General features: G+C 43.3%; 1 protein-coding gene across 1 annotated transcript in view; it reads right to left on the bottom strand.

Moving 5' to 3' along the window:
- Window positions 1–23,366, bottom strand: part of ptpn4a (protein tyrosine phosphatase non-receptor type 4a) — a 70,273-nt gene extending 46,907 nt beyond the window's left edge. Inside the window, exon 1 of the mRNA XM_005743728.1 lies at window positions 22,786–23,366. The gene's annotated coding sequence lies outside the window, so the exon portion shown is untranslated. The remainder of the gene's footprint in view (window positions 1–22,785) is intronic.
- Window positions 23,367–24,115: the final 749 nt, after the last annotated feature.

The following is a 24,115-nucleotide window of genomic DNA, read 5'->3' as shown; positions in this document are numbered from 1 at the left end:
TGCTGCAGGACCATGCTGGGTGGTGCAGCTTGCTTTTACCTGGCTTCTTTACAACTTCCTGTCACAGAGTGACAGAAAGCCATCTGCCGGGGTTGCAGCCCTTGGCGTATAGGAGGAACAGTTAAAAGTGTTGCACATAGATAAAGTAATTTGTCTGAGTAGTATTCGTGGTATGGATCAATGAGTCGACTAACTGGATAATAGATTAAGCTCATTTGTTTTTCTTTAGGTTTTTAAAAGTTTCTTCCTCCTTATTCATCTCTTTCCTGTCCTACTACACCGTTTCCTCTTCCACTCTTTCTGTTCTCGCCGTACTGAAATTTTCTGCTCCGCTGTGGTCCTTCCAGCTTTGCTCTGCTGAGCTGGACAGGACAGCCACTCTCCCCTGAGAGAAGCCTCCGGAACTGCAGGAAGCAATTATTGTAGCGTGCTTCCGAAGTCAGCGGAGCTTACAAACAGGCAGAAATGCGTGTGTGTGTCTAACCAAGGGCCCTTGACCCTCAAGCTTCCCTCACTGGTGGGCTCCTGCGGCTCCCTCGGCTTATTGCAAACACAGACGCTCCTGCAGCCTTCCTGTCCATGCACAGGAAAATGAGCCTTTAATGTAAACGCATATATAAACATGCTGATATTAGCATGCACACACAAACATTCTAGTTTAAAGCTGCGTTTCGTGATTTCTTCTGTAGGTTTGTGTCTCTCTTCTCTCTCGTTCTCCACACAGAGCAGTTCCCAACATCCTCTCTGCATCTGCAAGCACACCCGGCTCCAATGTCCCAATTTTACCTCGTTTGTCCAGCTTCATTATGATTTTTTTTAAATAGCAGCTGCATAAATTTGAGCTTTGAGTGCTGCCACACAATCGCCAGGTCTCTGTTCAGTGAGTCGGCTCACCAACAACTGAGCATTTACCCACATTCAGGCAAAAGTGACCAAAGTATCACCTTTGCTCCACATTGTATACATGGCTCTGCTGTTATTAGCATGCACACCACTTGTGTACATAATAAAGCAGATCCAACAGGGCTGAAGCACCGTCCTTCCCCGTGCCTCTTATTTATACTAGTGTCGCCGAAGTCCTCAAAGCGAAAGCTTCACAACTGGCGCCGTCTGCTCCAGCTCAAATACGGGCTCACAGCTGAACTCTGCTTGCCTTTTACATTTCTATTTATAATCCCGATTCCTTCAAAGGAACTGCTACGTATGGTTTTTCTGTCCCTTTGTGCTGCTTTGGAACAGTTGAAATAAGAGGCTTGCAGTTAGGAATCCCAAAGGAATTGTGCATAACAGCTTCACAGCACAGCGTAAACTAGGTCATACACAAACAGGTGGTCAATTACAGATGTGTGCCACTGCGCGTGCGTGTTTGTAGACAGCCTGCGATTTCCGTTTTCGTTATAAATGATTAGAAAAACTACTTTAAAGCCCTCGTGGACGATTTCAATCAGAATAAGAACGAGTGGCGCAGCGCTCGGTTGAACGCTGGAGGGTTTCACCTGCACCTTCATGCAACTGCTGTTTTTATTTGGTGCTATATAAATAAACATGAGGAAATAAACTATTGTTTGGCATTAAGACAGAAAAACACTTCCTATACCAGGTCTTACATCCTTTCCCTTCTCCCCCATCAGACCACCACTATGAACCCTTTGATTTTACTTCTTCTATGTAGGAACCACTTGTGATTTTAGGGCAGCAACAGCATCGGGCTGTTGCGCGTCTCTGATGGTCTGGGAGTCCAAAAACTCGGGCCAGTCGAGGCGAGAAAGCTGAGGCAGCAAATAACCTTGAGAAGAGAGATGTATGAAGACCCAACAAGAAGCTAGAATATCATTTATAACAGCAACTCTGAGCAGTACCAGAGCCAAGTCAGACTTTGTGTTGCACGCGTTCAGTTTGCCTGTAACAGACACTGCTAATCCACAGATTCAGTAAATCAAATCAACTGTGCTAACTATAAACTATAAATGTCCGGTTCGGTTTCTGCCCCCTTTGGTCTCAAACCCATCATCATTCAGCCGTGCAGAGTTGCAAACGTCTGCAGACCTCTGCTTGAACCTTACCGAGCCCTTGTGGAATAAACCTCTCGGAGAGCATGAATGAAAATCCTGACTCAGCCGGCCCGACTGCATTGATTAGAAAAACTACACCGTCCATTCTAGTTCTCAGCTTTCCAGAAGCACTTCATCGGGCATTTCAACACAAGTGCACCAACGTGTGCTACAAAACCAAAGAGCAATAACAGCCCGAGAGGGGGACATTTCATTTTACGTATAGAGCACGGAGCACAGTTAAAGCAGACACACGTTTAAGGATTCACACGTTACAGATTGTATGAAAACGTAAAAATATAATTAGAGCAAACAAATCTGCTGCGCAAAGAGCATCTCATAGAAACCAAAAACCAAAGTTATTTATATTTTGGAGCTTCCTGACCGCTTCAGTTCTTATTAACTTCTTTCACACTCGATATTTCATCACTGAATTATATTAAATAACCTGACACGACACAGACTTTCAGCAACACTAAAGCTTTCTGATGAAAAAGGAAGCACTTGTGATTTTAGTCGAGCTAACAGAGATTCAGCGTTTCGCATTTAAACCTCACAAAATGCCTTTGAGATCACGAGCTCCATTTGAAGACTCTCACATCAGTTGTGCACTTTCACCTGTAGTTACAAGAAAGAAAAAGAGGAAAATAACCTGCTCCTGAGACATGAATGAGAAACCGCTGAATTAAACGTTCCTACCGAGCCCCGGGGCAACGCGATTACAGAAAACCTACTAAATTAATAACAATAAAAACATATTTTAATAGGTTTTTGCCAAAAGGATAAAACGAGGTCATTCAGTCAGTAAAGCCGAGTGTTAAAGGTCGAGTGTTAGGCAATCAACAATAATTAGAACTATCAAAAATGGGAAAGTCATGCCCAATACTTCTCATATAAAAACATTCAGATGTAATTTGCGTGTAATTATTAAGGCGAACTAGCAGAGTCTGTTCACTTTTTTTAGATGGTTTACCTCCCCAGGAATATTTTACACTTTAACATTCGATCCAGCTGCTGCTAACCTGCTCTGCCCGTCCATTCAGGGGGTCACTGAGGAGCGGGAGAAGGATCACCGCTCGCCAACTGGAGTTTGGGTCCAAACAGATGAAGGACTCCCCAGAGCGTCACACAGTGGGCGCACGTTTATTTGCACATGAGCGTTTTTACATTATTAAAAAATTGCAGAGTCAGTCCCAGCTGTGTGCACGGGCAATGTGATCGAAACAAGACTGTGACGTAGAAAAAGCGAATAAAACTTTATCCTCCAGAACTGCACCAGTTTAATGAGGAGCACTGTTAACATACATGTAATTTACCTCGTTAGTACTGAAGCATTCAAGTCTCTTCATAGTATAAATCACAGCATTACTGTTATTATTGCAAGTCCACCAGTTACTGCATGAGGGCGGAGCAGTAACTGAGCAACTTCCTTCTAATGAATTTAAGAATAAATCCTAAATTTGTGAATCCGATTTTCCAAACAATGCAGGAACATTCCGATATTCTTTGATACCAAATCCCTGACTTTTCTTCTTCTTCGCCTCCTCTTCATCCTGTCTTTAAGTGTCAGTATGGAGCGTGAGTCCATTATGCAAATTACAGTCATCAGTGCCAGAGAGCAGCCATTTACTTCTGCACACAAACACACACAGAGCCATTGATAAAAGCCAACACCTGTCACAGATTCCTGCTGAATCAAAGATAACACAGAGGAGACTTCTCAGCTCGTTCTCCCGCTGCAGTCCTCGTCTCTCCAAGCATCTCGAGTGACATCTCATCGTCCTATTAGATTTATTATAATGTCATCGTCTTCACAACCTCCCCTCTCCCTTTGGCTCTTCCATCTTTCACTTCTCGCTTCTCTTCTGCTTCTTTTCCCGAGTTATTGGCGCCACCGTCTCCCCTTTAGAAGCCGCTAACGTGCATTTTCTGCTAAGAGAAGAGCTAACTGTGTGAGCGAGTAACATCTACTCTCTGTGTTGCATCACTGTGAGTTATTTGAGGACAGATTAATCTCAACAGCTGCGCTGGAATAAAGAAAGGTTGCAAAACAGTGGTCGTTCCACCACAAATGCACAAAAGCAGCACATCCTGTCCACTTGATTTGTCTGCAAAACAACATTTAGCTTCAACTACGGCACTCTTCAAGGCCTGGAGACAAATAATCGCTTTGTTGTTTGCACAACAGCCGTGAACACATCTGCATCTGTAAAGTGCACACTGAATACTTTCTTAAAATATTGAGGAGAAATAAAACATGTCATAGTCTGAGTACGGTAAAAGAAATAAATGAATTACAGTAGACATTCACACCTGGGGTTCTCTTCTTCTTGTCATGCACACACACGTCGCATTTTGTTATTTTTGCAATGGTATCAGTGGCGACTATCTCAGGTTTGAGGTTTCCTGCTTTTAGCTAACAGTGCAAATAATCATTCATCTATTCATAATGTTCATCACATACACAGCAGCATTTCTGTGTGTGAGAAAATTACTGAAACAATGCCAACAAATATCCTGAACGTGGTTAAAAACTGATTTCATTAGCATAGGTGTTACTAAATGAAGAGGTGAAAAGCAAACAATCTTAACAACAGACGAGCAAAAGCTGAAGGACGGGTCCAAAAAACAGCGCGGAAGAAAAGACAACAAAACAATGCATTAAAAATGGATAAAGATAAAAATGTTAAAACATGAAAATATGGAAGGAAACTAGAATAAAAGGAGAGATAAGGGCCATAAAAGGGCACCTCAGGCTGTACGGCTGCAGACTGGATCACGCCGGGTCATCGTTTGTGCTCTGAGGCTCGGGGCCAGACGCAGGCGTCGCTTTAAAACAGATCCACAAAATCAATTGTAAACACATACAGGAAGTCAATGGAGATAAGCCAGGAGTGGGTGATGTAAAGACCACATTTGTCTGTCACCGGCACTAATGAATTAGCTGGACAACAATAAAATACCACTTAGGGTTTGTCAGAGTGGTCACTGATGTTTTAAACACACCACGGAAAGTTTGGACTGAGAATGAGAGAGGGGAGGGCCCCCGTGCCCCCGTTTATACAACAGCAGGCCCTCTGTGCAGTAATATTCTCACACACACGACAGAGAGAGAGATGCAGGTCTGATTAAAGCTGCACATTTCTCCTTTCCTGCTGACGCCGGCACCTTTACGTGCAACCGGGGTCGGTTTCTGAACACTCTGCAAATTTCCACCCGCATCCACCCCAACCCTGCACATTCCTGCCCCACCAGCAGGGAGGCCAGGTGTTCTATAGCAAGCGCACGCCCTCCTGCTGCAAGGCAGATAGATTAGCTCAGTGACAATGCAGCACTTCGCACGATCCTTCGAAAGATCCCAGTGATTTAAGTGGCAAGCACAGCTCAACACATCTCCACATCGTGCATTTAACAGCTAAAAAGGGTCAAATTGTTTCAAATTTGTAACGTCATCTGAAGTTAATTTATTTTCAGACACAGGGGAGGATTTGTTTGAACTATATTATTAAAATAATTGTTAAACATGGACTTGAACCATTTCTGTGCAAATTATTAATTTAAAAAAAAAATAAACCAATAAAAAATAAGCAGGTTTTATTTTAATATAGTATATGCTGGTGCCCACCAAACAGGCTTGAGCCATGAAAAGGAGATTAATCACCTTATATTTTAATAAATATTTTAATAATTTTTTTAAATTGAGCCTTAATTTTTACATAAGCTTGAATTAAGTGTTTTTGTAAGACAGCCAAAAATAACAGAGTGTAAAATAAGGTAAAACAGACCCGCAGTCCTCACCCAAAAGCATTGAAATATAAATAAATGAGTAAATAAGCAAACTACAAGCATCTAATGTTGATATCAGTAAAACCACCGCTGACATTCACCGTGTCTCTGTGCCAAGCTGAACCCTGTTCCCTGAATCTGGTCCTGTAAGCGAGTGTGTGTTTAACAGTCTGTGGAGTCAATAAGCTGTAAGTTAATCAGCCTCTCTTCATTAAGGTGCAGAAACCCCGCTAGAAGCCAAGCACACTACAGTATAAGCAGTGTGAGATTATCTGAACCGTGTGTGTCTGTGGCCTCATCACCAAACTCTGCTGCCACAACAATTAAGCTGACACACGTCTGAACATATTTGTTTGTGCTGCATCTGAAAATATCTTCACATGACAACTTCAGCTCAAATTCCAACAACATGCATACATTGAAAACATGAACAGATGCAGCATTAAGTGCTCCGATGCTCTGATCGTGTGAAAGCAGCTTTTGTCCAAAAACACAAAATACCGTAGTGTGAAGCTGTTAGTGGGCAGATCTTTGACTCATTAAAGTGGAAACTGCCTCAAAGTAAGTCATGGAAGTAAAAACATATTCCAAGATATTCATTTGGAGGCAGGTAAAATCTCTTTTTTTGGTAAATATTCAAATCCTAAGCCCATCGGAGCGGGCACGCTCCAATTTGTGTAACTACTTTTAAATCCCGGTACAACTGCAACCACATAAGCTAGCGCAATAATTTCTTTTGCACATAAAACCAGAGCTGCACTTACATATCATGCATTCAACTTGTCCCAGGTCGCAGTTTCCTCCCACATGTGGCTTTGCAAAAATCGCGTAAAAAGCGCTGCCAACAACTAAAACATAATCGTCCTGAAACACGCAATTCGATCAGCTGTTAATAGTACTTCCTACGTCAGTGCGAACTATCGCATGTCTGCCATTATCTGCAAAACTGGAAGTGACCTTTCAAAGGTTTACTGGTGTTTGTAAAAGTCACGTTTGACTTTAAGCCTTTCTGTATAGTTTCTGAGAGGCTTAATTTCACTGTTGCAAATAGTTTATTTTGTTTTATTTTGATGAACATGCTGTTTTTTTGCAAATTGTGTACAATAATATTTGTTTTTGTTTTTCCTGCATTTTATAAAAATTGGTGTATCTCAAAAACGAAACTATGAAGACACTCAAAATGAATTTCCTGTGGTTGGAAACTATTTTGGGCAACTTTTTTGCATTTACAATTTTAAGGGTTACACCTCTGAAATTTCTCTTACTAGAAATAAGTGTAAAAAAACAAAAACGATTTTCAATTTTTTGTAGTTTACTGCACTTTTTTGCAAGCTATGCAGTTACTATGGACTTTATGCAGGCGTATTATTGAAATTTGGGATATAACGGTTGTACTGATGTATAACAACTTAAAATGCTCCCAGCTATGGCAGTATAGCATGTAAAATATAAAGATAGATCCATGCTAAAATATAAAGCCTATGATAGACTTGAAAGAGTTAAAAAACAAACAAACATGTTCCTGTAGACGTTAACAAGAAGGTCAGCATAAAATGAAAAAACGGCTGCAGTTCAGTCAAACCTGTTAAAAACAAACTAATTGTTGGTCTGTGGCGACTGCAGCACGTGCAGAGCTAACATAAACACCATGAACGAGAGTCGCCCATATTACCGGTCGCTCCACATATTTCTGACCCTCAGTAACAGCAGATAGCCAAAACACATACATGTGGGTCTGCAAAGCTTTGCAGAGCTGGGATTAATCCTAAAACGGTGTTAAAGTGGTCGTGTAGGTGGCTATAGTTTTGTTTTCAAATACCACTTTGTAAATGAAAACGCAGATGTGAGGAGTCAGCCTGAGGCACGGGATTTTTCTTTGTCAGCTAGGAACTAACATAATGTGTCAGCCTCTCAGACGGGACGGCATGATTCACTTACTCCCCGTCACCCTCGGGACGAGCCTGTACTCTATTCTCAGAAGCTGTAGCTGCTCAGGTCAAAACAGTCAAACACCAAACCAATCACTACTCATCTCATCAAAGTTCAAACCACCTCTTTATTAGAGGTGTCCCCTTGCACTACTCCAGCCTTTTCTCCAAGAAGATGCGCATGTTTTATTTTTGCTCCTTGCTGAGAACTTAATTAAACAGCGGCTGACATTCAAAATGACACAAAGGCAGCTCAGAAAACAGGAAAAGGCTTTTTGCACTGAGCACAGCCTTTAGATGCAACACTGGACGTTTCTGCAACTATTACGGCAGCTTTACCGAAATGTGACCATATTATCATATTATCAGTGTGCAGGATCATTCCCCCCCCCACAGTTAATGAGTTATTAAGGTCCTATTACAAAAGAGACAAAAGGCCCTAAAGATTTATGCAAACCTGGACCTAGAGGATTCTCACCACACCAAATTATGCAAATGCAGCAAACATACAAACATCAGCACATAAACAGCCAAAATGGATATTAATGCAAAACAAGCCAAATAGCGTAAGTGCCACTCCATATATGTGCATCCACACAACCACTCCTTTTTCTCCTTATTCCCAAGCACACCGCATTAAAAACAAAACACCTGCTGCTTTAATGCAAAACCTTCAGAACGGCTGACTCTTGCACTAACATGCACTAGCATTTCAAACCCAAACATACAGGCCTAACCCCCCGCAGCATGCATTTCATTTACAAACACAAAGGTGAGAAGCACAAAATCCAGCCACACCATTAGGTCATGCTGTAAAAACAAGCGCTACGATGGGGGCTCTGCTGATACTGAGCCCACCCTGATGATGTGCATGCAAATTAAACATCTGCATATAAATAATGTAAATAACATGAATAGTACACTTTATTTCTTGAGGACACCAGTTGAATGCTCCAAACTACACTCTGCCATCTCGCCTGTCACCCTGTCGCGACGCAGCGATGGCACCAAAGGAAAAATCTTGAAATTGGGAGTGTGAGTGCAGATGTGCATGCCTTGTGTAGTGACACAGCTGTGGCCTGGCCTAATGCACAACAACCTCAAACCGGGTTTCACAAACTCGGGTTAAACGGTGCTTCATTTAGCCTGTTCTGCATTCGCTAGAATTTACAAAGAAAGATGAGTGCAGCCGCAGTCCTCAGCACCAACTACTGCTGTGCATCTACTGTCTATGCTTCTCTGCAGACACAGGCTTAAATCAAACGAGGGCACAAAAATTGGGTAAAGTGAAACACTTCCACTCGCCTCTTTGTTGCAGTGATGGCCAACAGTGTGAAACAGAGGGACATGCAAGCAAGATCTTCCATGCAGTCTTTAAAACATCTCAGAGGTTTTTTTTAATCACATATGTGCACTTCTGAGCTAAACACCTTTAGCTTGAGCTTCTGTTCGTGGTTTCTGGTGTGTGTGTATACAGCCACGTGCACAAATTCAGGATGTCCTCTGCATGCTACGTTACATTTACATGAGAATGGTTTTGTCTTTCGAGTGCTGTGGTTTAGGCTTTCGAACTCAATGTGAAGACAGGTGACAACGGGCCGGGCTGTGGCTAGTCGTACGGTAAGCGCTGAAAACACAAAACCTTAAAGGTAATTTAAATATAAGTGGGCTTGGGGGAGATCATAAAGAACTTCAAACTATTTCGATCCGCCGAAAAACAGCCAAACGCTCTGCTGCGATACGGCCAATTCGAGCGGAAGATGTGATTCAAAAGCAGTGTTGATGATTAAACAGCTTGTTTGAATGTATTATATAGCTTAAATAACACGAAGCATGTGTGTGGGAGAGGTGTTAGGGGATGTCTCTCCACCACGGCTTGTATGAAGAGGTGAAGATGAAGAGATGGAGGTGGGTGGAACACATTGCGGTTGGTAAACAGGGCCAAAACAGGAAAGCGTGGGCCTACCTGACAGTCACCTCAGAGCCTGTAAAATGTTGCCACGCTTTAAAAAATAAGGTTAGCTGCTGGTGAAAAAATACTGAGACAGCAATTTGTTGCCTTTTTTTGCATCTCCTGAGGTGCTTTAGTTTGAATTTTTGTGTGGATGAGCCGCCTTTCAGGCCACAATCTGCTTTGCAGAAAAAAATGTGAGGCATGCTTATGTGCTCAACTCAAACAGCTGATCCAAATCTGCAAGCAGCGAGTTTTTTCCCCTGAATTTTTATTTCTGCTAGCATCGCTCAAACCAGTGAACTGTAAATGTCCTGACGCAGTAGGGACAGCCTTCAGACGGCACTCGCTCGGGTTTGATGTGGAATACTGTGCGACAATAAAGCTGCAGCCGTGTCACCGATCCGAGTATTGCGATGCACGCCTGACGTACGAAAAAGAGTAAAAGAGCACTCGATTTAACCTGCCCCGCATTTATTTGATTTCACAAAAAGAGATCAGTGCAACCTGATACTTAGATGTCGGATCCTAAAAATGAGCTTCAACTTCAGAGCGAAGCTGTTGCACAAGAGAAATGACAAAAAACGGTTCTGAAAGCAACCAAGCATCTAAAAACACATGACTTCAAAGAGGCATCGTATCATTTCCGATGGGTTTTTAAAGGCCGCTAATGATTTAAGGTCTTAGCGTCTGAAATGTAATGTCCCAAAAAGGATGCACATCTGTTTTTTTAATATGTAGAAGGACTGGCTTTAATCCATACGAACACATGACTGTGGTTTTGTTTTTCTAGCTTGTTCAGTAAAGCCTCAGCTCTACGATTCTGACTCACATCCAACAACCACACACAGCTCAGTGTCAATCTAGTGCTGTTGATCAATAAAGGGTACATATAACAATTTACCAGCTCCTCTAAAGATATCCTAGTCATATCCTAGGATACATAATATCTAAATAAGGGGCCCGTCCTCAGCTGCAGCCACTAAAAATCAGCCTTTAATCAGCCCGAGCAACAAGCCTGAACAACCAAACCATAAAGAGAAATTACTGCCACGGCTCACCGTGGAAGTGGAAGCTTAGCCAGTTTTAATCAGTCGGTAGGTTTCTGCTCAGGGGAGTTGCAAAAAAAGCTCAGATTTATGGTCCTGTAATTAACATGTCTGAGATTAAAGTGACGAAATGTCATGTATTGTCCTCTGGCTAGAGGCTCCAGTGCTGGCAGAGAGGCCGAAAGAGAAAGAGCGGGCAGAGCGGCCATGAGTCAGCCGGAGCCAGCCCCCTGCCTCATGCTGAAATCAGAGAAACCACAAGAATGTAACAGCTTCTGTTATTATCCCTCCCTGCTGCCTCGCAGCCTGATGGCCTGCCCCAGAAAATAGCAGCGAGGCTGGCTTCTCTCTCACTCACACACTCTTGTTCTCATGTTCTCTCGATCCTCTCATTCTCAAATCTGACACACACATTTTTCTCTCAGGCTATGGCTGTCCATTTTGTTTAGCTTTCTCTCCACACACACACACACACACACACTTAAAATTTAACCGATATACGTCCAAATTTCAACACCATCTGGGTTTAATGGTATTCTGAGGAGGGTTTAAACAGCAGCAAAGTGTTTGACCACAGTTACATTGGTCTCTTTTAGCAGGATGAGTCGCAACACTGCTAACAAGTGACGAGCGCAGTCGATAAATTGCATACATGCGGCACACGTGCTTTTGTCTAAAGCGGTTCACAGTAACATCATTCGACCGTCGCAGACACGAGACTTCCTTTTGTTGAAATGAAGCCGCACAGAGCCGCGTACACTCAGCAGCCTTTATGTAAAGCGTGAGGCTGACTCAGCAGCCCTTCAAACTCTCCGGTGACGAGTGTTGACCTGTTGCCTTGTTTGGCAGTTGCACAGAATTGCACCAATGCAAACAATTAGGATTAAATGGAAATCGCTCGCTATAGCCTCAATCTGTTTTCATAGATTTACTACCAAGCTTAATTTGCAGAAACAGATCTCTGCATATGAATGTGCAGAATCGGGAGACAAGGGATTTTTCCTCAAGAGTCCATGTAAATAACTAAATAGATAAAATAAAATATGGGAAGCTGTACTTTCCAAACTGGTTATAATCTGACAATTTTAGCTTTTTATTAGCTCTTTGCAAAGTATCTATAAGGAGGCGTTTCATCAAATTTAAATTATGATCCTGAAAACAAGAAAACTGGGATAAAACCTTTACTTTTAAAAAGCTCTCGTGCCTCATTTTTCTAACCAATAACATCCCTTTACTTTACTGCGGTGTGCTTTCAGCCCTCCCTAAAAGTCCCAGCTCACTAACAGTTTAGCTCTGTTCAAGCCAAAATGACAGAAACACAGCATTAGGTCAATGAAACTGGACTGTGGATGGCCAGAGGCTGCCTCACAGGCTTAAATTGCTGAAATTATATATAAATGATTCCTCAATCAGGTGTTAGCGGTACGATAACAATGTGAAAGTGAGTGGGAACAGCAGCAACTGAGCCGTGAAGTGGTAGGCCACATAAAATCTCAGACCGGGGTCAGCGGATGCTGAGCCGCACAAAGGTTACCGGCTTTCTGCAGAGTCAGGAACAGCGCATGCATAGATGTGTTGGTGGAATGGGTTTCCATGGCGACCAGCTGCACACAAGCCTTACATCACCGAGCGCAATGCAAGGTGTCATATACAGCGGTGTAAAGACGCAGCCACTGGATTCTAGAGCAGTAAAGACGTGTTCTCTGGAGCGACCAATCACGCTTCTCCCTCTGGCAATCTGATGGACGAGTCTGGGATTGGTGGATGCCAGGACAACGGTACTTGCCTGGCTGCGCTGCTAAGTGTAAAGTCTGGTGGAGGAGGGATTTATGGTGCTTTTCAGGAGTGGGGCTCGGCCCATTAGGTGCAGTGAAAGGAACAAAGTGCACAAAGCACGGTCCTGAAAGACAAGGATGAGCGAGTCTGGTGAGGAAGAACTTGACTGGCCTGCACAAAGTCCTGACCTCAACCTGACAGAAGACCTTTGGGATGAACTGAAACGCCGATCCAGGCGTCCAACATCAAGGTGTGACCTCACAAATGCTCTTCTGGGAGAAAGTCCTGTAAACACTCCTAAACCTTGTGGCAAACCTTCCTAGAAGAGTTGAAGCTGTTACAGCCAATCATATTAAACCCTGTGGAATAAGATTGAGATGACACTCGAGTTCATGTGTGTGTGAAGGCATACGAGTAAACAGTTTGGATGTGTGTACTTAGTGTATGCCAGCTATAATCGGGGTTTATTGTTTTTTGTTTGTTTGTGACAAAGTCGGCTCTTTGAAGGGACCGTTTCTATCCTCGGGCTTTGAGTCCAGCTGAGAAAGGCTGCGGAGGCCCAGGAATAAACAAAGGAGCGCAGCAACTTAAGCATGTTGACATCGTGTCGTCCCTGCATCGACTCATATGCACAGTGAAAACATTTTCACAGCACAAATTTATAAATTTACATTTGGCACAAGCCATCTGCTGGCTAAAACTGACCAAATTACAGAGAGAGAATTTACAAACAGCTTTGTCTTGGACAAGCTGGTCCTGTGGAATATGATTCAAGACCAACGAGGATTTTTTTGGACAGAAAACAGGCCTGACGGTGAGGAAATAAGTAGCACGAAGTAAAAATAGTAATGTCCCAGGTTTTCAAACTCCTCTTTTAGTGAGTGTTTAGGTTGGATACGGAATCACTCCGGGCTTCCTCGACAGACCTCCAACAACAACAAGCAGCGGATACAACCAGGTTTTACCATGTAAACCGTTGACGTTCCAGAAATAAGCCCGTCAAGTGCAGCACAAAAATAACGAAAAAAGATGGCATAAGACTGAAAACTTGGAGATGTTAACTATGTCACCAAAATAACAGCACTCTTACTTGCACTAAGGTAGGCTAAATATCTCCTATGACCCGTTCTCATTACTTTTAAAATAGCTCAAAACATTATATTCAGGATAAACATTACAACGGGCTAAATTTGGGATTTTGCAACTCAGTCACGTCAAAATTCCCTTTGTCTACAGAGGAAGTACAAAAGCCCAGAAGCCCTTCAATGCAGTTTTTACATCGAGGGCACAGCAGAAAAAGAGCAATCCATTTTTGGCTCTGACCCACTGTTCTTAAGCAACTGTGTCCTCTGACCCCCCGAGGTATTCAAGGCTCTTTAAGCAGCTGTTTCAAAGGCAGACCTGAGGATCTGAAGGTGACACGCACACACCGAGCTCAGGTTGCACAGGTGGCAGGTTAAAATGGGCACGTGGCAATCGATCTACAACTCAAATGTTCATTGGCTTGTATGTGTAAGCGCACACGTGTCTACCTGCTGCTGGGTTAAATGGATGTGGGATGGAGGAGAGTGAAGGAAAACACAAGTCTGAACAAGCACTGGAACATAACCAGGGAGTCAGCTGTGCTCACATACCTGAGGATAGTAAACACGGGGGTGGGGCAGCACTGAAGAGGAATCCTGATAATAATGTTAGGATGTAGCAGTTTTACTCATAAACTGGTATAAAACTTCATTTTGCCAGGGCAAACTTGAATTACATTTCTTCTGCTCGCTCCAGAGCGCTCTCCAAATTCAACAGACAACTTCCCCAAAACGTCAGATATGATTATCTCACCGGTGCAGCAGTTTTACAAAGACGTTCCCAAAACGCAGCATATTGAGGGCATCGCGGCGTTATTACCCACGAGTACGATTAACATCGCATTTTCTAACTGGTTTGACAAAGTTCGCCAACACTCCCGATAATTTGAACGACAGCAGTCTGAACAAGAAGACTGCAGAGAGGTAGACAGATAAATAAATAACGAGCACAATCATCTACAACTGGTTCTAGACACCCAATAGCTGCATTAGATGAGTACCTCCCCGGTAATACTTGGACTGTTCTAGAAGGAGTTCAGTTCATTTTTTGAGTTTATTTATGGAAAGGATCACAGGAAGTTCCTGGTATTTCAGAGCTATAAGGTTACCGGTATTGGTAAACTCATGAATGTAACCAATAAGAACAAACATCAATTCACACATTAGACACGCCCACTCATGCCAGGAAGTCACCCTCTTTCCTTTCTGTCTCCACACCTATCAAACGGTCATTTCTCTGTTTATGCCTGTTTATCCATCTCAAGTGATCAGTGGCTGTACGAAGATTTACATGTATCCAAGTAATTCTGTCTCACAGCTATAATCTCACCCTCTAATTGAGCTCCCTGTGAAACAGTTTCCAGGCCGTTCGATTGGTTTATCTGTCTTGTTGCCCAAAGTCGTCGTGTCTCAGGCTGGTTTAAATTGGCCTCAGCCTTTCAGGGAGTCAGTCTGGCCTTTCGGAGAGGTTCAAACGTTGCGAAGGAAAGAGGTGAGCTGGGTTTATAACACAAGACTAAATGAGAGCAGCTGTACTGTCAAAGCAAGGCAAGCCCCATCATTGCTTTATTTCCATCATCTTTGTTTTCATAATTGTTAGAAATCATAATTTTAATTGGATAGGATTTTTGATAAATTGCACAGCCCTATTAGAACACACAGATGACTCATAATAGGGCCAATAAAGGATGCTGAATTACAATAGACGCCTCGAGTCACAATGTTTCCAAAGTCTACAGCAGTGTGGGTGTCAGAACACAGTGAATCACATTGAAGACTGTAAGAAGACAGAAAAGTTTGTGTTTCCAGCGCATTATTTTTTTTCCATATTTTCATTCTGTGGTCCTCCATAACAATGGGTATGATTCCAAAACTCAGTCCTACCTGTACGCAAACACGTTACTGTCCAAAATCCTCAAGTACCTTTTTCTTTTTTTAAAACGGGATCCTCTCCTAAAGCCATTAAAACACACAAAATTTGGAACAAGTCTGAAGAACCGTTACAAATCATCCTCATACGTTTGGTTTAGATGCGTTTTCACTTCTGGGAAAAGCTCCGTTTGGTATAAGTGAACATGCTGCCTGGGTAGAGCACGCAGGATGCAGCGAGAAGACCACATACTTGCAGAGTATTACCTGCACTATTCTTATATTAGACAAGACCAGTCATCACACAGACTTTTAATTAGGGCGCTGGCAGATTAAAGGCTGTATCGGGCATTTGCGTTCTCCTCCGTCAACTAATGCCAAGAACAGTTTAGGGATGCAGTGAAGGGAGGCTTTTCATGAGATCTTTATCCCTTGAAGTCTCATCCTAGGGCCTCCGCTGGGAAAAAAAGGACTGTGGATGATCCAGGCCGGCTTGATGTGATGATACAGCACGACAGCCACTTAAAGCTTCCAGATCATCCAACAAAGACAAAGCTTCGACTTTGCTTCGACTTACATGCTGTGAATAACGGAACATTTTGACCACCTTTGTAAAAGTAAACGTTTGATTTGTGATGGTTATTTTTTGCATGCCAACCTCAGTTCAAAGACAGTTACTACTTACTCAAATATCAGCGATTGCTCTGATTGAACCCTAAAAATGAACCCGTCTGCATTTCTGCAAACAATAATTTTATCACCTAATAGATACTTTCGAAATGTGTCCATCGGTGATGTCCTGTTTTATTTGTCCATTAGCCTGCAGGATAAGTAAGTGTTACATTTAGAATTTATCTGGATGTCTTTTAAATAACTCAAATGGATTAATTAAAGATTAAAATCATCATAATTTTCAATTCATTCTCCTCAACTAAGCAATGGAGTAATCGATGCAGCTCTATGAGGCATTAATTGCGTTTGCCTAAGCAGTAGGGGGTCTGCATCCACCTCCCCTTCGCCTGGACAGCATGCTGCTCCAGCTAATCAAACCATTATGACCCCCCCGCTAAGTGAGAGCACCATTATCATAATATGCAGTTTCACCTGATTAGTTATGCGTGACTCAAGCACACCGAAGCTGGACAAAGAATAAGATTTCTCAGAAGTAAATCAAACATGGCCAACAAAATATATCATGAAGAACCGCTACAACACCTGCATCCAGTCATAACATACAGCATTCATTTGCAAATAATATTCAGTGCAAGAACAGCTACACCCAATCCACAAGGCAGCTTTTATTTTTGTCCTGCTGTTCACAAGCAGACAATTATTATTTTTAGTCTGGGATTTCGATTTTGAAAAACTCGTGCATGTCAACCTCCCGCTTTACTTTCCATTGATATTCAGACAAGATGGCTAGAAGCCTGTCACACTCATCCACCATTTGATAACTCGTTCGTCGCAGCATATCAAAAACAAAAATCTGTGTCATTGTAAATGTGCCGCTATCCGCTTTCCATTTTGGAAGTCTGGATCTGCCGAGGCACCTTCATCCTGGCGTCCTGTAGCTGTGGTATCTCGCGCCAAATAAACACAGCTGTGTTTGGAGCTCGGGAGACGGTTTTCGCTAAAAAGTCGTGCCATATCCGCCCAAGCAACAGACCACTAACTAGCTGCCTTTCTGAGAGATATCTGGCTGGATATTTGTGTGAATGAATGGCTGCTGGTTCACTTGTGCACAGCCAGTCTGACAGACTAAAGGAAGTTCAGTCCAGCGCGATAATGCTGACGGCGTACGGGTAACTGCAGAAAGCTGGCATGATACTCCAAAGTGAAACGGCCAAACTCTGTGGATCAATGGTTAAACTTCCATTTCATGTGTGCAAACAGGACTGCGAGCTGTCCAAAGGGTCATAACGAAAGGTCGCTGGTCCTCTTGGCTAAACATGAACAGGGCTGTGAGCAAAAGGTCACAGGAAGCTGGTGTCAATCAAATAAAGAAGGCAAAAATGACAATGACTACATATATGGCCTCAAAATGTTTCGAGTTTTACACAAAGTTTCTGACGGGCTTTTTCACAGCGTTTCTGGCAACATTTCCAAGCCTACTTATCTGAGGCTTGCAAATGCTAGCATCTTTAAAGCATGATAACGTATCTTGCCTGCAGCACCCAGCCAGCAATCTTCTTACCAATACTCTCAGTTAGCAGCAACACTAAGCTGTCAGCGTGGAGAAGCACCACGCTGAGAGAAAGGGTGTGCTTTCCAACGTTGAGACTAACAAGAGCAGGCAGCCGGACGAGGAGAGGAGGAGGGAAGGAAGCAGAAGAAAATAAGGAAAGGACAAAAGGAGACGGCGAGGATGGAAGAAATGCTGGAAAGATAAAGTCAGACGGACGTTCCCCTGAACAGACATGACTTTATGACAGCACAGAAACTCAGCATCAAGTCCTCAAGAATTGGTGAGTTTTCTGGGCTCTTTAAAATCACATTTCCCCAACACTCTGCTGCTCCCAGCCCAACCCTGACTGTACACATAACAAGAACAGCTGACCTTTGGCCAAACTGCTAGGTGGGCTGGTTTATGACCTATGTTTAACCGAGGGGCTGACATCTTTATGCACCTTCCCTGTAGTTACAGAAAGGGTGTGATGATAAATTGACAATGAGAGGACTAATCAAGCTGAAATAGATGCAAATCTGCTGCACTTTCGACCTCCGCGCGTCACTTTTTTCTGACTTATGTGCAACACTTGTGCTGGTGGTTACTCTGGCAATCACCAGCACAAGCATTTTGTGATCCTCATCCATATCACTGGCTTGTTTTGATTGTCACACGGCATGAGAGGTTGACGTAGTTGTCATTTTGTTGACAATAAAGCTCCCGAGTGAAATTAAACAGCCTTATGCTCACATGGATACGCTTATGCATTCACTGCAGTAAAAAGCCCATCAGATATTTAAAGTCTTATTAAACAATAGAAAATTATGAGCAAAATAAATGCGTTGCAAACTAATGATAATCATAACATATGTTTAATATCTGTTCGTTTTCATCTTGGCTCATGTAAATCATGAAGTTTAGCCATGTAAATATTGTCATCGGCCAGACGGGTGGCACGCTCTCTGTTCGCTCAGCCAGAGTCGTGCACGCATTCTGCTGCGTCTTCTCTTTTTCTTTCTTTTTTTGCAGAACAAACCATAGAGCGTGCACACACATGCATGCACGCACACGCACACACACTCACAGCTGTGGCCAAGCGCTTGTTCTGTTTCTGCTCTATTGTTCGACATCTTGTAAATTTCCACCAGGAGGATGATGGGAAATAATCCGAGAGGAATTTTTGTTGTACTCTTGCAAATATTGACCCTGCAGCATCTCCAGTCTTACAATCTATGATTAAACCTCTGAGTTTTGACACACCGTCTTCAGGCTTAAGTTTTCTCCAAGTCTTTTCAAAGTCTTCCAGTCTGTGGCGCCCATAAATGCATAAATTATAGTTTGCCTCCTCATCACATTCACTGAATCATTCACAAATCTGAGCAGGTTACCTGGGGATCTGATCATTCCTGACACCAAAGGTGCTCCCGCGGGAGCCCCCTGCCCTCTGCTAGCAGGTGCAGTTTATCCCAATTACCCTTGCCACACCTGTACCCCTTATGTCTTTCTCCTCCTCGCACACACACACCCTCCTAATGTACACCGCAGGGATGGCAGGTTCAGGTGTGGCGCTCAAGTAAAGCAGGGCTGTTGCCGCAGGCGATCTAAGCTCCACCAACTGTGTCTATCCGCTGCTTAAACCTCTTCAGATTCGGGCAGAGCAGACGGGGGTCAAAGCAGGATTCTCCTCAGAACACCGCTCATGAATTTATAATGTGTATAAAAATAAAAACGATGAGTGCATTTTTATTTTATGGAAGCAAACTTTGCTCTGCTGTACTTAGTCGTATTTAGATGCTAACACAGCCACGGCACAGCACCCACTCCCACTGTGTGCACCAGCGTTCGGGGTGGGATTCTGCTTCGTGATTATGGATTGTCCGGTAAACGGATGGACACTTGCATCTTCAGCTCAAACCCCATCGTGGTTTGGCTTGTTTTCAAAGCAGTATCACATATTTACGTTTCATATTTAAAACTAAATCTTGCTACCTGCAATTCATAACAAAACCAGCATCAGTTGCAGTACTAATGACTGCACAAGCCAGCAAGTCTCTAATGCCAAATAATCCTTGCTTCCACGGCTTAACACGATATGGTCGCAATCAACAGCCTGGAATACTGTCCCAAATAAAAATGTGATGCATGACAGGCCTAATTCCCAGGATAAGTAGTTCAGCTCCAGAAACTAGCAGCCTGAGCAGGGATTCCCACATGGATTCAGGTCAAGACCAACACCAAACAGCAGCTCGCATACATTTCTGGACAGCAATCTGTTACCTTTTTTTGGAGGGGACAAAAACACACAGAAACGCTCCTGTCGAAACAGCTCTGTGTCTAATACGTGTAAGTCATGTGTTGTATGCCAGCCTGCCCTTAAATCTAAACATGAAATGGTCCCAAAAAATAAATACATAAAAAAAGAGCTCATGGACATGACTTCTCCTTTTTCCCCCCCAAAGCCAGTCAGCATGACTTTGACATGTATTTCAATAGGAAGCATGTTTTGTAACTACAGCTGTTGTCTAGTATCATCCGGCTTATTTAGAGGGTCCTGTTTCCCTGGCAACTAAGAAAGAAACCTAAAACCTAACCCATTAGCTAATCCTAATCCAGTAATTTTAGTGCTTCTAAAGCCTAAACCTCAGGAGTAGTTTTTCTTGTCTAAGCATAACTCTGTTCCTTTAATTCCAAAACCCAACAATGGACTTCCTAAAGATGATTAATAAAGTACTACAAATAACAATTGAAAATCTGTCCATATTTGTGCAGATTAAACAAATATGTAAGACTGCGTTCTTCCATTTGTGCAATATCTCTAAAATTAGAAATATCCTGTCTCAGAGTGACGCTGAAAAACTAGTTCATGCATTTATTACTTCCAGGCTGGACGACTGTAATTCATTATTATCAGGATGTCCTAAAAACTCCCTGAAAAGCCTTCAGTTGATCCAAAATGCTGCAGCAAGAGTCCTGACAGGGACTAGAAAGAGAGCAGATTTCTCCTGTTTTGGCTTCCTGTTAAATCCAGAATTCAAAATCCTGCTCCTCACATACAAGGTCTTAAATAATCAGGCCCCATCTCATCTTAATGCCCTTGTAGTACCATATCACCCTATTAGAGCACTTGGCTCTCGCTCTGCAGGCCTACTTGTTGTTCCTAGAGTATTTAAAAGTAGAATGGGAGGCAGAGCCTTCAGTTTTCAGGCCCTCTTCTGTGGAACCAGCTTCCAGTTTGGATTCAGGAGACCGACACTATCTCTACTTTCAAGATTAGGCTTCAAACTTTCCTTTTTGCTAAAGCATATAGTTAGGGCTGGACCAGGTGACCCTGAATCCTCCCTTAGTTATGCTGCAATAGGTGTAAGCTGCTGGGGGACTCCCATGATGCACTGGGTGTTTCTTCTTCACTCACTATGTGCTTATACACCTCTCAAGTTATTATTAATCTCTGTCTCTCTTCCACAGCATGTCTTTTGTCCCATCTCTCTCCCATCCCCACCAAGCAGTCGTGGCAGATGGCCGCCCGTCCCTGAGCCTGGCTCTGCTGGAGGTTTCTTCTTGTTAAAAGGGATTTTTTCCTTCCCACAGTCACCAAGTGTTAACTCATAGGGAGTTGTCTGATTGTGGGGTTTTTCTCTGTATGTATTATTGTAGGGTCTTTAACTTACAATATAAAGCACCTTGAGGTGACTGTTGTTGTGATTTGGCGCTGTGCAAATATAACTTAATTGAATTATGGGATTGTAGTTGTGCTGTCTGGTGTGAGCAGAGGAGGCTCTCTCACCAAACCCCCCAAATATGCACTTTGTTACTCTTTAAAAGAGTGAAAACATTCACATTGCGTACATGGACACAAATCAGTACATATACAACCATCATACAAAATTTCATGTGCAGGAACACAAAACAGACTGAATGCAATGACAGTTTCACGAACTGCTATATGACTGCTGTTTATGCACAGTATGCCGTGCAGGTTGGATGCCTGGGTTTGTTTTGGAGAACACTGAGCCCAGCTCCTGGTTCCCATTCAGAGGACATCACTCTAAAGTCATGTCACAGTTTAGTCAGGGAGCGAAGGGAGCCGGAGACACGGTCAGATAAACAGCACAGAGCAGGGTACATATGATCTCAGCAGCGGCAGCAGACTGGGGAGCAGCAGGCAGCAGAGGAACCGACTGCGACCCAAAGATGTGGCACGGATGGTGGGGGATTACGTCATCGAAAAAATGAGGACGCCTCATCCCAGCGAACCCCCTTACATCCATTACATTAAAACCTTACCGATCAGCACATCATCTCCATCATTTTATTCACATTAAAAAAAAAAAGAATAAATACAAATGCACGGGCTGCGTGTCTCAGCAGCTCGTCCACGCAGGCCCCCCTCCCGTGACATTTCAGGAATGTGACATGTACACAAACGCTGCTTCACCAACAATTATTTAGCAACGATTGACCAAAAACACACAACCAGCTCTGTGGTCGCTGAATGCACCAAGCTACACGTTAAAATAAATCCACGGAGCCCGTCAAACAACACACGGGACGCAGGAACCGTGTAATAAGCGCTCACTGGTGCCTATCGCTCGATAAGAGGTGTGTGCCATATTTAAAGCCACAACATTAAATGACGCCGCGCTGGTTCCAGAGAGCTCTAACTGCTCATTAAAGGGCTTATTGTGCGCTGTCCGGTGACTGGCAGATAAACGAGCCGTTTATCTTAACACATGAAACGGATCCGGGGAGGCTGCTAACAAAGTTTCATTGATTAAATAAGCCTTTAAATGCGCACTAATGTTGCGCACATTGGATCAGCTTGTAAGCTGCGAGATATCGAATGAGCTAAGAAACAGCTAGCAAGCTACACAACCGCTGGCTATTAAGGCTGTGGGAGAAAATGTGTATGTGCTGGGGCTTTTTATGAGATTCCACTGAACAAACACAAGCGCAGTTGCAAAACGTGCCTTTTGAAACAGCGCTCTCCCGCTGTTATTTCGCAATTCTGGCTATTTAGTGTGTGCGGGAGCAACTTGGATAAAAGTGACAGCGCTAAGCTAGCTAGCTAACCCGCGTCAGCTGGCTCCAAGAGGGGGGAAAAAGCTGTGACTGAGCGTCTTTCTTACCGTCATAAACTGCTCCAGGGGCGTCCAGTTTTTAAGGAATACAATTTTTGTTATGTGAGGAAATGGTCTGTGTATACAGGGGGGGTGGGGGGGCGACAGAGCCCGAACATCCAAGATCAGTCCAGCCGCTGCCGATAAAATCCAGGCGACATCTTTATCACAGCGCTCATCAGTGGCTCAGAGTTCCGCGCTGATTCACGCACATCCATCCAGCAGAGAGGGGCCTCCTCCGGGCTCGACCATGCGACTGGCTCGGCGACGACGGATAATCCACAGGACAGGACCCCCAGCGGTAACCATTGGCTAGACGCGGGGACCAGCAGTCATTTCAGGCCGACGGAATGAGAAAATAATCCCACGCATGCACCGAAACAAAGAGTGAACGTTTCAGGCGCGAAGAAAGCCGCACATTAAAGCCGCAAATTAGGAAAATGTTGCGTTTCTGAGTTTCCCAGCACGAGCCTGTGCGCTGTTGTCAGCACTCCCCGCTGTCTCCGCAGCTGCTTTGCCTGTCTGCCCTGCAGCACAGCAGCGGCAGCGCGGCGACGTAATTGCGCAAAGCGAACGCACAGGGGCGGGGCCACGCGTCGCACACAGGTAGCAGTGCCGCAAAATCTGACGCTTTTCACCCCGTTAAAGTCTGAACCGTGACAAAGTTACTAGAAAATTCAGTGTTCTTCGAACCCTCCGACTTTTTTTGATGAATGAAATATAAATTTGCCTAAACAACTTTTAATTTGAATCGCATTTTCTACATCCGGCACTTTTTAAAACGTGTTGCTTAAAACGTGCTGGTGATCAAGGAGTCTCAAAAACTGACTTATCAGATATGATACACTAAGGGGTTAAGGGAGGGCGTAATAACCTAAACGTTTGTTGAAGGCAATACCATGCCATAGAGCGGGGGTGTCAAACATAAGGCCCGGGGCCAGTATCGGACTCCAGCCCGTTGGACTGCTTTGGAAAACGTGAAGGAGATACATTTTGAACTTCTAACTGTATTTTGAAAGGTTTTGCAGCTTTTCCTAATGATAAAGATCTCCCCCATTCCTATTCACACTAACCCAGTGTAAATAAAGTGATAGTTAAATTACAGAAAAGGTCTTGTTTTTCGCAAACTAATAAAGATTTGTTGTTTATTTTTTATTTTGGTGATTTCAGAGGGTTTTTTAAAAATAGTTTTTTTGCCTTTTAGGAAAACTTTCTATATTATGATGACAGGACAGTCTGGACAATGAAATACCAGAGCTTTTTCTGCAATTTTGCACATATATTTTTTACAAGTTAAGCCCAAAGAGCCATGCTGACAGATTTCTTTCATTTACTACAG

The sequence above is a fragment of the Pundamilia nyererei genome, unplaced genomic scaffold (assembly GCF_000239375.1).
Source record: "Pundamilia nyererei isolate P.nyererei 1_Seehausen unplaced genomic scaffold, PunNye1.0 scaffold00135, whole genome shotgun sequence".
Classification (NCBI taxonomy): Eukaryota; Metazoa; Chordata; class Actinopteri; order Cichliformes; family Cichlidae; genus Pundamilia; species Pundamilia nyererei.
This window is presented reverse-complemented; position numbering and strand designations above follow the sequence as displayed.